Source organism: Ranitomeya imitator, chromosome 3, assembly GCF_032444005.1.
Source record: "Ranitomeya imitator isolate aRanImi1 chromosome 3, aRanImi1.pri, whole genome shotgun sequence".
NCBI classification, from domain to species: Eukaryota; Metazoa; Chordata; class Amphibia; order Anura; family Dendrobatidae; genus Ranitomeya; species Ranitomeya imitator.
Genome location: NC_091284.1, coordinates 4,525,579 through 4,541,603, shown reverse-complemented (window position 1 = coordinate 4,541,603; position 16,025 = coordinate 4,525,579). Strand labels below are relative to the sequence as shown.

The following is a 16,025-nucleotide window of genomic DNA, read 5'->3' as shown; positions in this document are numbered from 1 at the left end:
AGGCCAGTATACAGTATATACCCGGTACTGGAGTATTATATAAATATTACAGGCCAGTATACAGTATATACCCGGTACTGGAGTATTCTAGGGATATTACAGGCCAGTATACACCCGGTACTGGAGTATTATAGGGATATTACAGGCCAGTATATACCCGGTACTGGAGTATTATAGGGATATTACAGGTCAGTATACAGTATATACCCGGTACTGGAGTATTCTAGGGATATTACAGGCCAGTATATACCCGGTACTGGAGTATTATAGGGATATTACAGGTCAGTATACAGTATATACCCGGTACTGGAGTATTCTAGGGATATTACAGGCCAGTATACACCCGGTACTGGAGTATTATAGGGATATTACAGGTCAGTATACAGTATATACCCGGTACTGGAGTATTATAGGGATATTACAGGTCAGTATACAGTATATACCCGGTACTGGAGTATTATAGGGATATTACAGGCCAGTATACAGTATATACCCGGCACTGGGGTATTATAGGGATATTACAGGCCAGTATACAGTATATACCCGGTACTGGAGTATTCTAGGGATATTACAGGCCAGTATACAGTATATACCCGGTTCTGGAGTATTCTAGGGATATTACAGGCCAGTATACAGTATATACCCGGTACTGGAGTATTATAGGGGTATTACAGGCCAGTATACAGTATATACCTGGTACTGGAGTATTCTAGGGATATTACAGGCCAGTATACAGTATATACCCGGTACTGGAGTATTGTAGGGATATTACAGGCCAGTATACACCCGGTACTGGAGTATTATAGGGATATTACAGGTCAGTATACAGTATATACCCGGTACTGGGGTATTATAGGGATATTACAGGCCAGTATACAGTATATACCCGGCACTGGGGTATTATAGGGATATTACAGGCCAGTATACAGTATATACCCGGTACTGGAGTATTCTAGGGATATTACAGGCCAGTATACAGTATATACCCGGCACTGGAGTATTATAGGGATATTACAGGCCAGTATACAGTATATACCCGGCACTGGGGTATTATAGGGGTATTACAGGCCAGTATACAGTATATACCCGGCACTGGAGTATTATAGGGATATTACAGGCCAGTATACAGTATATACCCGGCACTGGGGTATTATAGGGGTATTACAGGCCAGTATACAGTATATACCCGGCACTGGGCTATTATAGGGATATTACAGGCCAGTATACAGTATATACCCGGCACTGGGGTATTATAGGGATATTACAGGCCAGTATACAGTATATACCCGGCACTGGGGTATTATAGGGATATTACAGGCCAGTATACAGTATATACCCGGCACTGGGGTATTATAGGGATATTACAGGCCAGTATACAGTATATACCCGGTACTGGAGTATTCTAGGGATATTACAGGCCAGTATACAGTATATACCCGGCACTGGAGTATTATAGGGATATTACAGGCCAGTATACAGTATATACCCGGCACTGGGGTATTATAGGGGTATTACAGGCCAGTATACAGTATATACCCGGTACTGGAGTATTATAGGGATATTACAGGCCAGTATACAGTATATACCCGGCACTGGGGTATTATAGGGGTATTACAGGCCAGTATACAGTATATACCCGGCACTGGGCTATTATAGGGATATTACAGGCCAGTATACAGTATATACCCGGCACTGGAGTATTATAGGGGTATTACAGGCCAGTATACAGTATATACCCGGCACTGGAGTATTATAGGGATATTACAGGCCAGTATACAGTATATACCCGGCACTGGAGTATTATAGGGGTATTACAGGCCAGTATACAGTATATACCCGGTACTGGACTATTATAGGGGTATTACAGGCCAGTATACAGTATATACCCGGTACTGGAGTATTATAGGGATATTACAGGCCAGTATACAGTATATACCCGGTACTGGAGTATTATATAGATATTACAGGCCAGTATACAGTATATACCCGGCACTGGAGTATTATAGGGATATTACAGGCCAGTATACAGTATATACCCGGCACTGGAGTATTATAGGGATATTACAGGCCAGTATACAGTATATACCCGGCACTGGAGTATTATAGGGGTATTACAGGCCAGTATACAGTATATACCCGGCACTGGAGTATTATAGGGGTATTACAGGCCAGTATACAGTATATACCCGGCACTGGAGTATTCTAGGGATATTACAGGCCAGTATACAGTATATACCCGGTACTGGAGTATTCTAGGGATATTACAGGTCAGTATACACCCGGTACTGGAGTATTATAGGGATATTACAGGCCAGTATACAGTATATACCCGGTACTGGAGTATTATATAAATATTACAGGCCAGTATACAGTATATACCCGTTACTGGAGTATTCTAGGGATATTACAGGCCAGTATACACCCGGTACTGGAGTATTATAGGGATATTACAGGTCAGTATACAGTATATACCCGGTACTGGAGTATTCTAGGGATATTACAGGCCAGTATATACCCGGTACTGGAGTATTATAGGGATATTACAGGTCAGTATACAGTATATACCCGGTACTGGAGTATTATAGGGATATTACAGGCCAGTATACAGTATATACCCGGTACTGGAGTATTATAGGGATATTACAGGCCAGTATACAGTATATACCCGGTACTGGAGTATTATAGGGATATTACAGGCCAGTATACAGTATATACCCGGTACTGGAGTATTATAGGGATATTACAGGTCAGTATACAGTATATACCCGGTACTGGAGTATTATAGGGATATTACAGGCCAGTATACAGTATATACCCGGTACTGGAGTATTATAGGGATATTACAGGTCAGTATACAGTATATACCCGGTACTGGAGTATTATAGGGATATTACAGGCCAGTATACAGTATATACCCGGCACTGGGGTATTATAGGGATATTACAGGCCAGTATACAGTATATACCCGGTACTGGAGTATTCTAGGGATATTACAGGCCAGTATACAGTATATACCCGGTTCTGGAGTATTCTAGGGATATTACAGGCCAGTATACAGTATATACCCGGTACTGGAGTATTATAGGGGTATTACAGGCCAGTATACAGTATATACCTGGTACTGGAGTATTCTAGGGATATTACAGGCCAGTATACAGTATATACCCGGTACTGGAGTATTGTAGGGATATTACAGGCCAGTATACACCCGGTACTGGAGTATTATAGGGATATTACAGGTCAGTATACAGTATATACCCGGTACTGGAGTATTATAGGGATATTACAGGCCAGTATACAGTATATACCCGGCAAAGGGGTATTATAGGGATATTACAGGCCAGTATACAGTATATACCCGGCACTGGGGTATTATAGGGATATTACAGGCCAGTATACAGTATATACCCGGCACTGGGGTATTATAGGGATATTACAGGCCAGTATACAGTATATACCCGGCACTGGGGTATTATAGGGATATTACAGGCCAGTATACAGTATATACCCGGCACTGGAGTATTATAGGGATATTACAGGCCAGTATACAGTATATACCCGGCACTGGGGTATTATAGGGGTATTACAGGCCAGTATACAGTATATACCCGGTACTGGAGTATTATAGGGATATTACAGGCCAGTATACAGTATATACCCGGCACTGGGGTATTATAGGGGTATTACAGGCCAGTATACAGTATATACCCGGCACTGGAGTATTATAGGGGTATTACAGGCCAGTATACAGTATATACCCGGTACTGGAGTATTATAGGGATATTACAGGCCAGTATACAGTATATACCCGGCACTGGAGTATTATAGGGATATTACAGGCCAGTATACAGTATATACCCGGCACTGGGGTATTATAGGGGTATTACAGGCCAGTATACAGTATATACCCGGCACTGGGGTATTATAGGGGTATTACAGGCCAGTATACAGTATATACCCGGCACTGGAGTATTATAGGGGTATTACAGGCCAGTATACAGTATATACCCGGCACTGGAGTATTATAGGGGTATTACAGGCCAGTATACAGTATATACCCGGCACTGGAGTATTATAGGGGTATTACAGGCCAGTATACAGTATATACCCGGCACTGGAGTATTATAGGGATATTACAGGCCAGTATACAGTATATACCCGGCACTGGAGTATTATAGGGATATTACAGGCCAGTATACAGTATATACCCGGCACTGGAGTATTATAGGGGTATTACAGGCCAGTATACAGTATATACCCGGCACTGGAGTATTATAGGGGTATTACAGGCCAGTATACAGTATATACCCGGCACTGGAGTATTATAGGGGTATTACAGGCCAGTATACAGTATATACCCGGCACTGGAGTATTATAGGGGTATTACAGGCCAGTATACAGTATATACCCGGCACTGGAGTATTATAGGGATATTACAGGCCAGTATACAGTATATACCCGGCACTGGAGTATTATAGGGGTATTACAGGCCAGTATACAGTATATACCCGGCACTGGAGTATTATAGGGGTATTACAGGCCAGTATACAGTATATACCCGGCACTGGAGTATTATAGGGGTATTACAGGCCAGTATACAGTATATACCCGGCACTGGAGTATTATAGGGGTATTACAGGCCAGTATACAGTATATACTCGGCACTGGAGTATTATAGGGGTATTACAGGCCAGTATACAGTATATACCCGGCACTGGAGTATTATAGGGGTATTACAGGCCAGTATACAGTATATACCCGGCACTGGAGTATTATAGGGGTATTACAGGCCAGTATACAGTATATACCCGGCACTGGGGTATTATAGGGGTATTACAGGCCAGTATACAGTATATACCCGGCACTGGAGTATTATAGGGATATTACAGGCCAGTATACAGTATATACCCGGCACTGGAGTATTATAGGGGTATTACAGGCCAGTATACAGTATATACCCGGCACTGGAGTATTATAGGGGTATTACAGGCCAGTATACAGTATATACCCGGCACTGGGGTATTATAGGGGTATTACAGGCCAGTATACAGTATATACCCGGCACTGGAGTATTATAGGGGTATTACAGGCCAGTATACAGTATATACCCGGCACTGGAGTATTATAGGGGTATTACAGGCCAGTATACAGTATATACCCGGCACTGGGGTATTATAGGGGTATTACAGGCCAGTATACAGTATATACCCGGCACTGGGGTATTATAGGGGTATTACAGGCCAGTATACAGTATATACCCGGCACTGGAGTATTATAGGGATATTACAGGCCAGTATACAGTATATACCCGGCACTGGAGTATTATAGGGGTATTACAGGCCAGTATACAGTATATACCCGGCACTGGAGTATTATAGGGGTATTACAGGCCAGTATACAGTATATACCCGGCACTGGGGTATTATAGGGGTATTACAGGCCAGTATACAGTATATACCCGGCACTGGAGTATTATAGGGGTATTACAGGCCAGTATACAGTATATACCCGGCACTGGAGTATTATAGGGATATTACAGGCCAGTATACAGTATATACCCGGCACTGGAGTATTATAGGGGTATTACAGGCCAGTATACAGTATATACCCGGCACTGGAGTATTATAGGGGTATTACAGGCCAGTATACAGTATATACCCGGCACTGGGGTATTATAGGGGTATTACAGGCCAGTATACAGTATATACCCGGCACTGGGGTATTATAGGGGTATTACAGGCCAGTATACAGTATATACCCGGCACTGGAGTATTATTGGGGTATTACAGGCCAGTATACAGTATATACCCGGTACTGGAGTAGTATAGGGGTATTACAGGCCAGTATACAGTATATACCCGGTACTGGGGTATTATAGGGGTATTACAGGTCAGTATACAGTATATACCCGGTACTGGAGTATTATAGGGGTATTACAGGCCAGTATACAGTATATACCCGGCACTGGGGTATTATAGGGGTATTACAGGCCAGTATACAGTATATACCCGGCACTGGGGTATTATAGGGGTATTACAGGCCAGTATACAGTATATACCCGGCACTGGAGTATTATTGGGGTATTACAGGCCAGTATACAGTATATACCCGGTACTGGAGTAGTATAGGGGTATTACAGGCCAGTATACAGTATATACCCGGTACTGGGGTATTATAGGGGTATTACAGGTCAGTATACAGTATATACCCGGTACTGGAGTATTATAGGGGTATTACAGGTCAGTATACAGTATACACCCGGTACTGGAGTATTATAGGGATATTACAGGCCAGTATACAGTATATACCCGGTACTGGAGTATTATAGGGGTATTACAGGCCAGTATACAGTATATACCTGGTACTGGGGTATTATAGGGGTATTACAGGCCTGTATACAGTATATACCCGGTATTAGGAGTATTATAGGGATATTACAGGCCAGTATACAGTATATACCCGGTACTGGAGTATTATAGGGATATTACAGGCCAGTATACAGTATATACCCGGCACTGGAGTATTATAGGGATATTACAGGCCAGTATACAGTATATACCCGGCACTGGAGTATTATAGGGATATTACAGGCCAGTATACAGTATATACCCGGTACTGGAGTATTATAGGGATATTACAGGCCAGTATACAGTATATACCCGGTACTGGAGTATTATAGGGGTATTACAGGCCAGTATACAGTATATACCCGGTATTAGGAGTATTATAGGGATATTACAGGCCAGTATACAGTATATACCCGGTACTGGAGTATTATAGGGGTATTACAGGCCAGTATACAGTATATATCCGGTACTGGAGTATTATAGGGATATTACAGGCCAGTATACAGTATATACCCGGTACTGGGGTATTATAGGGGTATTACAGGTCAGTATACAGTATATACCCGGTACTGGAGTATTATAGGGATATTACAGGTCAGTATACACCCGGTACTGGAGTATTATAGGGATATTACAGGCCAGTATACAGTATATACCCGGTACTGGGGTATTATAGGGATATTACAGGTCAGTATACACCCGGTACTGGAGTATTATAGGGGTATTACAGGCCAGTATACAGTATATACCCGGTACTGGAGTATTATAGGGATATTACAGGCCAGTATACACCCGGTACTGGGGTATTATAGGGGTATTACAGGCCAGTATACAGTATATACCCGGTACTGGAGTATTATAGGGGTATTACAGGCCAGTATACAGTATATACCCGGCACTGGAGTATTATTGGGGTATTACAGGCCAGTATACAGTATATACCCGGTACTGGAGTAGTATAGGGGTATTACAGGCCAGTATACAGTATATACCCGGTACTGGAGTATTATAGGGATATTACAGGTCAGTATACAGTATATACCCGGCACTGGAGTATTATAGGGGTATTACAGGCCAGTATACAGTATATACCCGGCACTGGAGTATTATAGGGGTATTACAGGCCAGTATACAGTATATACCCGGCACTGGAGTAGTATAGGGGTATTACAGGCCAGTATACAGTAAATACCCGGTACTGGAGTATTATAGGGATATTACAGGTCAGTATACAGTATATACCCGGTACTGGAGTAGTATAGGGGTATTACAGGCCAGTATACAGTATATACCCGGTACTGGAGTAGTATAGGGGTATTACAGGCCAGTATACAGTATATACCCGGTACTGGAGTATTATAGGGATATTACAGGCCAGTATACAGTATATACCCGGCACTGGAGTATTATAGGGGTATTACAGGCCAGTATACAGTATATACCCGGCACTGGAGTATTATAGGGGTATTACAGGCCAGTATACAGTATATACCCGGCACTGGAGTATTATAGGGATATTACAGGCCAGTATACAGTATATACCCGGCACTGGAGTATTATAGGGGTATTACAGGCCAGTATACAGTATATACCCGGCACTGGAGTATTATAGGGGTATTACAGGCCAGTATACAGTATATACCCGGCACTGGAGTATTATAGGGATATTACAGGCCAGTATACAGTATATACCCGGTACTGGAGTATTATAGGGATATTACAGGCCAGTATACAGTATATACCCGGCACTGGAGTATTATAGGGATATTACAGGCCAGTATACAGTATATACCCGGCACTGGAGTATTATAGGGGTATTACAGGCCAGTATACAGTATATACCCGGTACTGGGGTATTATAGGGGTATTACAGGCCAGTATACAGTATATACCCGGTACTGGGGTATTATAGGGGTATTACAGGCCAGTATACAGTATATACCCGGTACTGGGGTATTATAGGGATATTACAGGTCAGTATACAGTATATACCCGGCACTGGAGTATTATAGGGATATTACAGGCCAGTATACAGTATATACCCGGCACTGGAGTATTATAGGGGTATTACAGGCCAGTATACAGTATATACCCGGCACTGGAGTATTATAGGGGTATTACAGGCCAGTATACAGTATATACCCGGCACTGGAGTATTATAGGGGTATTACAGGCCAGTATACAGTATATACCCGGCACTGGAGTAGTATAGGGGTATTACAGGCCAGTATACAGTATATACCCGGCACTGGAGTAGTATAGGGGTATTACAGGCCAGTATACAGTATATACCCGGTACTGGAGTATTATAGGGATATTACAGGTCAGTATACAGTATATACCCGGTACTGGAGTATTATAGGGATATTACAGGTCAGTATACAGTATATACCCGGTACTGGAGTATTATAGGGGTATTACAGGCCAGTATACAGTATATATCCGGCACTGGAGTATTATAGGGGTATTACAGGCCAGTATACAGTATATACCCGGCACTGGAGTATTATAGGGGTATTACAGGCCAGTATACAGTATATACCCGGCACTGGGGTATTATAGGGGTATTACAGGCCAGTATACAGTATATACCCGGCACTGGGGTATTATAGGGGTATTACAGGCCAGTATACAGTATATACCCGGCACTGGAGTATTATAGGGGTATTACAGGCCAGTATACAGTATATACCCGGCACTGGAGTATTATAGGGGTATTACAGGCCAGTATACAGTATATACCCGGCACTGGGGTATTATAGGGGTATTACAGGCCAGTATACAGTATATACCCGGCACTGGGGTATTATAGGGGTATTACAGGCCAGTATACAGTATATACCCGGCACTGGGGTATTATAGGGGTATTACAGGCCAGTATACAGTATATACCCGGCACTGGAGTATTATAGGGATATTACAGGCCAGTATACAGTATATACCCGGCACTGGAGTATTATAGGGGTATTACAGGCCAGTATACAGTATATACCCGGTACTAGGAGTATTATAGGGGTATTACAGGCCAGTATACAGTATATACCCGGCACTGGGGTATTATAGGGGTATTACAGGCCAGTATACAGTATATACCCGGTACTAGGAGTATTATAGGGGTATTACAGGCCAGTATACAGTATATACCCGGCACTGGGGTATTATAGGGGTATTACAGGCCAGTATACAGTATATACCCGGTACTAGGAGTATTATAGGGGTATTACAGGCCAGTATACAGTATATACCCGGCACTGGGGTATTATAGGGGTATTACAGGCCAGTATACAGTATATACCCGGTACTAGGAGTATTCTAGGGATATTACAGGCCAGTATACAGTATATACCCGGTACTGGAGTATTATAGGGGTATTACAGGCCAGTATACAGTATATACCCGGCACTGGGGTATTATAGGGGTATTACAGGCCAGTATACAGTATATACCCGGCACTGGAGTATTATAGGGGTATTACAGGCCAGTATACAGTATATACCCGGCACTGGAGTATTATAGGGATATTACAGGCCAGTATACAGTATATACCCGGCACTGGAGTATTATAGGGGTATTACAGGCCAGTATACAGTATATACCCGGCACTGGAGTATTATAGGGGTATTACAGGCCAGTATACAGTATATACCCGGCACTGGGGTATTATAGGGGTATTACAGGCCAGTATACAGTATATACCCGGCACTGGGGTATTATAGGGGTATTACAGGCCAGTATACAGTATATACCCGGCACTGGAGTATTATTGGGGTATTACAGGCCAGTATACAGTATATACCCGGTACTGGAGTAGTATAGGGGTATTACAGGCCAGTATACAGTATATACCCGGTACTGGGGTATTATAGGGGTATTACAGGTCAGTATACAGTATATACCCGGTACTGGAGTATTATAGGGGTATTACAGGTCAGTATACACCCGGTACTGGAGTATTATAGGGATATTACAGGCCAGTATACAGTATATACCCGGTACTGGAGTATTATAGGGGTATTACAGGCCAGTATACAGTATATACCTGGTACTGGGGTATTATAGGGGTATTACAGGCCTGTATACAGTATATACCCGGTATTAGGAGTATTATAGGGATATTACAGGCCAGTATACAGTATATACCCGGTACTGGAGTATTATAGGGATATTACAGGCCAGTATACAGTATATACCCGGCACTGGAGTATTATAGGGATATTACAGGCCAGTATACAGTATATACCCGGCACTGGAGTATTATAGGGATATTACAGGCCAGTATACAGTATATACCCGGTAATGGAGTATTATAGGGATATTACAGGCCAGTATACAGTATATACCCGGTACTGGAGTATTATAGGGGTATTACAGGCCAGTATACAGTATATACCCGGTATTAGGAGTATTATAGGGATATTACAGGCCAGTATACAGTATATACCCGGTACTGGAGTATTATAGGGGTATTACAGGCCAGTATACAGTATATACCCGGTACTGGAGTATTATAGGGATATTACAGGCCAGTATACAGTATATACCCGGTACTGGGGTATTATAGGGGTATTACAGGTCAGTATACAGTATATACCCGGTACTGGAGTATTATAGGGATATTACAGGTCAGTATACACCCGGTACTGGAGTATTATAGGGATATTACAGGCCAGTATACAGTATATACCCGGTACTGGGGTATTATAGGGATATTACAGGTCAGTATACACCCGGTACTGGAGTATTATAGGGGTATTACAGGCCAGTATACAGTATATACCCGGTACTGGAGTATTATAGGGATATTACAGGCCAGTATACACCCGGTACTGGGGTATTATAGGGGTATTACAGGCCAGTATACAGTATATACCCGGTACTGGAGTATTATAGGGGTATTACAGGCCAGTATACAGTATATACCCGGCACTGGAGTATTATTGGGGTATTACAGGCCAGTATACAGTATATACCCGGTACTGGAGTAGTATAGGGGTATTACAGGCCAGTATACAGTATATACCCGGTACTGGAGTATTATAGGGATATTACAGGTCAGTATACAGTATATACCCGGCACTGGAGTATTATAGGGGTATTACAGGCCAGTATACAGTATATACCCGGCACTGGAGTAGTATAGGGGTATTACAGGCCAGTATACAGTATATACCCGGCACTGGAGTAGTATAGGGGTATTACAGGCCAGTATACAGTATATACCCGGTACTGGAGTATTATAGGGATATTACAGGTCAGTATACAGTATATACCCGGTACTGGAGTAGTATAGGGGTATTACAGGCCAGTATACAGTATATACCCGGTACTGGAGTAGTATAGGGGTATTACAGGCCAGTATACAGTATATACCCGGTACTGGAGTATTATAGGGATATTACAGGCCAGTATACAGTATATACCCGGCACTGGAGTATTATAGGGATATTACAGGCCAGTATACAGTATATACCCGGCACTGGAGTATTATAGGGGTATTACAGGCCAGTATACAGTATATACCCGGCACTGGAGTATTATAGGGGTATTACAGGCCAGTATACAGTATATACCCGGCACTGGAGTATTATAGGGATATTACAGGCCAGTATACAGTATATACCCGGCACTGGAGTATTATAGGGGTATTACAGGCCAGTATACAGTATATACCCGGCACTGGAGTATTATAGGGGTATTACAGGCCAGTATACAGTATATACCCGGTACTGGAGTATTATAGGGATATTACAGGTCAGTATACAGTATATACCCGGTACTGGAGTATTATAGGGATATTACAGGTCAGTATACAGTATATACCCGGTACTGGAGTATTATAGGGATATTACAGGTCAGTATACAGTATATACCCGATACTGGAGTATTATAGGGGTATTACAGGCCAGTATACAGTATATATCCGGCACTGGAGTATTATAGGGGTATTACAGGCCAGTATACAGTATATACCCGGCACTGGAGTATTATAGGGGTATTACAGGCCAGTATACAGTATATACCCGGCACTGGAGTATTATAGGGGTATTACAGGCCAGTATACAGTATATACCCGGCACTGGAGTATTATAGGGATATTACAGGCCAGTATACAGTATATACCCGGTACTGGAGTATTATAGGGGTATTACAGGCCAGTATACAGTATATACCCGGTACTGGAGTAGTATAGGGGTATTACAGGCCAGTATACAGTATATACCCGGCACTGGAGTATTATTGGGGTATTACAGGCCAGTATACAGTATATACCCGGCACTGGAGTAGTATAGGGGTATTACAGGCCAGTATACAGTATATACCCGGTACTGGAGTATTATAGGGATATTACAGGCCAGTATACACCCGGTACTGGAGTATTATAGGGGTATTACAGGCCAGTATACACCCGGTACTGGAGTATTATAGGGGTATTACAGGCCAGTATACAGTATATACCCGGCACTGGAGTATTATAGGGGTATTACAGGCCAGTATACAGTATACACCCGGCACTGGAGTATTATAGGGGTATTACAGGCCAGTATACAGTATATACCCGGCACTGGAGTATTATAGGGGTATTACAGGCCAGTATACAGTATATACCCGGCACTGGAGTATTATATAAATATTACAGGCCAGTATACAGTATATACCCGGCACTGGAGTATTATATAAATATTACAGGCCAGTATACAGTATATACCCGGCACTGGAGTATTATAGGGGTATTACAGGCCAGTATACACTATATACCCGGTACTAGGAGTATTATAGGGGTATTACAGGCCAGTATACAGTATACACCCGGCACTGGAGTATTATAGGGGTATTACAGGCCAGTATACAGTATATACCCGGCACTGGAGTATTATAGGGGTATTACAGGCCAGTATACAGTATATACCCGGCACTGGAGTATTATATAAATATTACAGGCCAGTATACAGTATATACCCGGTACTGGAGTATTATAGGGATATTACAGGTCAGTATACAGTATATACCCGGTACTGGAGTATTATAGGGATATTACAGGCCAGTATACAGTATATACCCGGCACTGGAGTATTATAGGGATATTACAGGCCAGTATACAGTATATACCCGGCACTGGAGTATTATAGGGGTATTACAGGCCAGTATACAGTATATACCCGGCACTGGAGTATTATATAAATATTACAGGCCAGTATACAGTATATACCCGGTACTGGAGTATTATAGGGATATTACAGGTCAGTATACAGTATATACCCGGTACTGGAGTATTATAGGGATATTACAGGTCAGTATACAGTATATACCCGGTACTGGAGTATTATAGGGATATTACAGGCCAGTATACAGTATATACCCGGCACTGGAGTATTATAGGGATATTACAGGTCAGTATACAGTATATACCCGGCACTGGAGTATTATAGGGATATTACAGGTCAGTATACAGTATACACCCGGTACTGGAGTATTATAGGGATATTACAGGCCAGTATACAGTATATACCCGGTACTGGGGTATTATAGGGATATTACAGGCCAGTATACAGTATATACCCGGCACTGGAGTATTATAGGGATATTACAGGTCAGTATACAGTATATACCCGGTACTGGAGTATTATAGGGATATTACAGGCCAGTATACAGTATATACCCGGTACTGGGGTATTATAGGGGTATTACAGGCCAGTATACAGTATATACCCGGTACTGGAGTATTATAGGGATATTACAGGCCAGTATACAGTATATACCCGGCACTGGAGTATTATAGGGATATTACAGGCCAGTATACAGTATATACCCGGTACTGGAGTATTATAGGGATATTACAGGCCAGTATACACCCGGTACTGGAGTATTATAGAGATATTACAGGCCAGTATACAGTATATACCCGGCACTGGAGTATTATAGAGATATTACAGGCCAGTATACACCCGGTACTGGAGTATTATAGAGATATTACAGGCCAGTATACAGTATATACCCGGCACTGGAGTATTATAGAGATATTACAGGCCAGTATACAGTATATACCCGGCACTGGAGTATTATAGGGATATTACAGGCCAGTATACACCCGGTACTGGAGTATTATAGAGATATTACAGGCCAGTATACAGTATATACCCGGCACTGGAGTATTATAGAGATATTACAGGCCAGTATACAGTATATACCCGGCACTGGAGTATTATAGGGATATTACAGGCCAGTATACACCCGGTACTGGAGTATTATAGAGATATTACAGGCCAGTATACAGTATATACCCGGTACTGGGGTATTATAGGGATATTACAGGCCAGTATACAGTATATACCCGGCACTGGAGTATTATAGAGATATTACAGGCCAGTATACAGTATATACCCGGCACTGGAGTATTATAGGGATATTACAGGCCAGTATACACCCGGTACTGGAGTATTATAGAGATATTACAGGCCAGTATACAGTATATACCCGGCACTGGAGTATTATAGAGATATTACAGGCCAGTATACAGTATATACCCGGCACTGGAGTATTATAGGGATATTACAGGCCAGTATACACCCGGTACTGGAGTATTATATAGATATTACAGGTCAGTATACAGTATATACCCGGTACTGGAGTATTATAGAGATATTACAGGCCAGTATACAGTATATACCCGGCACTGGAGTATTATAGGGATATTACAGGCCAGTATACACCCGGTACTGGAGTATTATAGAGATATTACAGGCCAGTATACAGTATATACCCGGCACTGGAGTATTATAGAGATATTACAGGCCAGTATACAGTATATACCCGGCACTGGAGTATTATAGGGATATTACAGGCCAGTATACACCCGGTACTGGAGTATTATAGAGATATTACAGGCCAGTATACAGTATATACCCGGTACTGGGGTATTATAGGGATATTACAGGCCAGTATACAGTATATACCCGGCACTGGAGTATTATAGAGATATTACAGGCCAGTATACAGTATATACCCGGCACTGGAGTATTATAGGGATATTACAGGCCAGTATACACCCGGTACTGGAGTATTATAGAGATATTACAGGCCAGTATACAGTATATACCCGGCACTGGAGTATTATAGAGATATTACAGGCCAGTATACAGTATATACCCGGCACTGGAGTATTATAGGGATATTACAGGCCAGTATACACCCGGTACTGGAGTATTATATAGATATTACAGGTCAGTATACAGTATATACCCGGTACTGGAGTATTATAGAGATATTACAGGCCAGTATACAGTATATACCCGGCACTGGAGTATTATAGGGATATTACAGGCCAGTATACACCCGGTACTGGAGTATTATAGAGATATTACAGGCCAGTATACAGTATATACCCGGCACTGGAGTATTATAGAGATATTACAGGCCAGTATACAGTATATACCCGGCACTGGAGTATTATAGGGATATTACAGGCCAGTATACACCCGGTACTGGAGTATTATAGAGATATTACAGGCCAGTATACAGTATATACCCGGCACTGGAGTATTATAGGGGTATTACAGGCCAGTATACAGTATATACCCGGCACTGGAGTATTATAGGGGTATTACAGGCCAGTATACAGTATATACCCGGCACTGGAGTATTATAGGCCAGTATACAGTATATACCCGGCACTGGAGTATT

The 16,025-nt window shown here is 42.3% G+C and overlaps 1 protein-coding gene across 1 annotated transcript in view; it reads right to left on the bottom strand.

Annotated features, from left to right (window-relative positions):
* SLC22A15 (solute carrier family 22 member 15) overlaps window positions 1–16,025 on the bottom strand; it is a 76,382-nt gene that overhangs the window by 60,191 nt on the left and 166 nt on the right. The window lies entirely within an intron of this gene.